The following is a 3,976-nucleotide window of genomic DNA, read 5'->3' as shown; positions in this document are numbered from 1 at the left end:
TCGGTTGGTTGGTTGGTTGGTTGGTTGGTCGGTTGGTCTGTTGGTTGGTTGGTTAGTTGGTTGGTTGGTTGGTTGGTGGGTTGGTCGGTTGGTCGGTCGGTTGGTTAATTGGATGGTTGGTTGGTTGGTTGGTTGGTTGGTTGGTTGGTTGGTTGGTTAGTTGGTCGGTTGGTCGGTGGGTCGGTGGGTGGGTCGGTGGGTCGGTCGGTCAGTCGGTTGGTTGGTTGGTTTGGGTTGGTGTTAGAGATTTATGTTACTTGTTCTTGTGAAATTCGACTGCCCCGTACAAAATGTCGGCTCTGCAGACCCTGTTGGAAGGAGCAAACGTAGTTCCACACGCTCCTCTCGTACAGTTTGCAGCACTCGACTCTGTACGGTTGTTGTCGTTACCTGCTGCTTCGTACGTTTCGTTTCCCTTCGTCGCCGCACGAGGCCCTCCCGTACAGTACGCAGCGCCTGCCTCTTCACGGCTGTTTTCGGTACCTGCAGCTTCGTACGTGTCATTTTCCTTCGTAGTGACATAGGTGCAGGCGTTTTCTCCGCCAAATTCATTAGCGATACCTTCATCTGCGATCGTAGCGGTCGCCCTTGGAGAAATCGCAGGTGGTGATTCCGACCGTTGTTGGTTGCTGCTTTCACTCAAACTCCCTTCACTCTTGTTGGCAAACTCTGTGGCTTCTTGCACGGGTTTCGGCTGATGGTCAGCTGGTTCTTCCTTTAAAGTCCCGTCTTGGATGCCTTCATTACAGGAGAGATTTTGATCTAGAACTTCACCGTTCTTGGCGTTGTGAGTTTCCGGATTGTCGAGACGACCGGTCACACTGGTTGCTTGTGGGCGGTCGATATCGTACGCCCGGTTGCCATTCATATTCTCTTTGTGGTCATCTCCATGAAAAACATCTTGTAGATGTTCGTCGTTATCGTAGACGTGAGACTGAATCTCAATGTCGACGGCAGCATCTTTCGTTTCTTGAATGGCACAGTTGTTTGTGTCATCTTTAACACGGGGGCTTGGTAAGTTATGGACAACGACACAAGCTGTGTCGTCGCGTTGTTGTGGCTGGCCGCTGTCTTCAACGAAGTGGCTGTTCTCTGCGAACTTAACCTTGTCCAGGACAGATGCGTTGCGCTGCGTTCGGCGCAACTTTCGGATGCTGTCAATCGAACAGTCCTCATACTGATGGTCTTGCTGAACCTCTTCCAACTCAGAAGGACTATCGTACACGCGCTCATCGTAGTCGTTCTCGGAGTGACCGTCGGTGTCGGTTGAAGTGGGCGCCGCCGGAGGTACCGCATCAACCTGGCTACACAGGCGTACTTTAATGACAGCACAGCTGACGGCGAACAGGAGGGCTCCCAGGACTGTGGCAACCTCTAAAACCCCCTCTCTAATGTTGTCATCGTGAACAACACCGTCTTTATCTCGCTAAATTGAAGAGAATTACATAGTCAAAACTGGCGTTAATGCTAGTTCACCTTTATCCGCCGGGTGACGTTTATTCGTTGTCCGTCAAAACAGCTCATTTAGAAGTATTATGTCTGCGGACAGTGGTTTCAAATTTGCAATATTTTCAAAATGTTCCGATTCGAAGCTACCGTCCGTCGACTTCATGTCCCTAAATACGATTTTTTAAACAACGGATATAGGTCACCATCGGATAAAGGCGAACCAGCGTTACATAGCGTTCTAAAGTAGACATAAAGAAAGTAGTAAGACTGTCTCTGCAATTTTTGTTATCTTGTTTTATACTGATATTTTAACTGATATGTAACGATTGTTCTTTCGGTCACTTGATGTCTACACAGAAACATTGAATATGACATAATATGGAATTGTCGGCCGTTTCCTAAAACTCATTTGTCCTATCGATCAAGCACATTTACAACTGGTTAAAAAATGGTTACTTGCCCGAACCATTTTTTCACTTGCCCAAAATTGGAATGTCACTTAATATGCATTTTCACTTCCAGCAATGGGTTTTATTGCCTCTATTTTTTATGTCCACCATTGCTTTATGTCATAATTGTAAAAAAGTAACACGCATATCAAAATATTACTCAATGGAAAAATCTTACTTGCCCTGTCAAACATTAATCGACAGGCAAATACCGTTGTTACTGTTACATACTGTTGTCACAGTATTACTGAACATTGCTGTAATGCTGACTACTGTTGTATTACTGTTACATATTGTCACATTACTGTCACATTACTGTTGTATCAATGTTGCATTCCGCTACGTTACTGTTGCAAACTTTTGTACTACTGATGCATATGCTCTTTAGTCAGGTTTCCTCCAATTCAATGACGAAAGATATTGGATGCTATCTAAAACAACTGAACGCTTCCAAAATCATATCCAGTTACGTAACTTATTTGGCGCATCTTATTACATTGTTGCCTAACATTTATTAACGTACTGAACATTGCATATCGTTGCATGGCTGTTTTGCACATTTATGCATGCGTAGCCATCTCTAGGAAATGGTAATACATATATATATATATATATATATATATATATATATATATATATTGATGGAATGACAATGACTGGGTGTGCCTCCCCCTTAATAACAAGATGTGGTATCATTATCAACTCCTTCTCTACACAATACAAATTGTTCGAGAGATAGAAAAAAATACCAACCTTTCTTGTGTGATTGGGCGAAGTCGTGGTTCCATCAGGTGCAAAAGAATCCATTTCAACGCTTGTAGCTGTATGATTGGGAGAAAATGTCGTTTCGTGACTTTTCTGGTCCGCTGTTGAAGAGCCCGTTTCCCATGGACGCTTGTCTTCCTGGTCCGGTATTGAAGAGCCCGTTTCCCATGGACGCTTGTCTTCCTGGTCCGGTGTTGTAGACACCGAGCCATCTGGAGATATAGCTATGTCCGGTGGTGGTCCGCAAGTTACAGACTCAAAACACAAGATTCGCGAGGAGTTTGCCATGTGACGAGAGAACCACTCCCAACCGTCGTCGCATTTAAACGGGTTTTGGTCCAGCTGTAGGAAGGCCCCGTTCGTCCGGTCAAGGTTACGGCTCGACATGAATGTCAGATGATTGTGACTCAAGTCGATAAACAGGGCTTCTACTTGTCGATTTTCATTTGCGATTAATGGCATGACCATGAGTTGATTGTGAGAGAGGTACAACTGTGCCAGTCTCACAAGGCCCGTAAAAACGTCCCCGGGGAGAAAGTTCAAGTGATTTCTTCTTAGATCCAGGAGACTTAAGTAGTTTAAACCTTCGAAACTGTTCTGGTCGATAAAGATCAGAGAATTACATGTCAAGCTCAGGATGCAAAGATTCGGCAAATTAACGAAAGCTCTGCTTTCTATCTGACGGATTGCACTTTTTCGTATGAATAGTTTGGACGTTGCCTGACTAGGAAACTGGATGGAACGGTACGTAAGGATCTTTTCGGATAAGCTGTGGATAAGAGCATGCTCAGACTCCGTAGGGTTTTTGATATCGCAAAGATTCTCGAAGCGTCCGCAGCGAGTACAACTCAACAAGGGAGTCTCGGATCTCGGTATTGACGAGGAGGTGCACAATTCAGTACATGGGTGTCCAGCAACGCTTTCAAAAGCCAGCAATAGAAGGAACGTTTTTATGAAGATTCTAGTACCCACCATTCTCTGCATCTTTTTTTATGTGCCTAAGAGGTAGCTCTTGTTGCCATCAGTTATATGATTCAGCCAACTCTTCCTTCACGACAATGGTTCGTTGACTATCATGGTCAAAAGGCTAGAGGTCTTGGTCAAAATAATCTAGCATTTGCTGTATTCTGTAAAATGGTTTAAGTCACGTTCGCAATGTTTTCAGCACTAGATGATCCAGCACTCACTAATGCAGACCTTCAATAACTTTCGCTATGCGGGCTATAAGAGCAAGATACGAGTCAAACCCTGAAATGCCATGACGAAAAAAAAAGCTTATATCGCTCTTAAAATTGCCCAGAGCCTATAGTGAC

Source organism: Branchiostoma floridae, chromosome 2, assembly GCF_000003815.2.
Source record: "Branchiostoma floridae strain S238N-H82 chromosome 2, Bfl_VNyyK, whole genome shotgun sequence".
NCBI classification, from domain to species: domain Eukaryota; kingdom Metazoa; phylum Chordata; class Leptocardii; order Amphioxiformes; family Branchiostomatidae; genus Branchiostoma; species Branchiostoma floridae.
Note: the sequence above shows the minus strand (reverse complement) of the source record.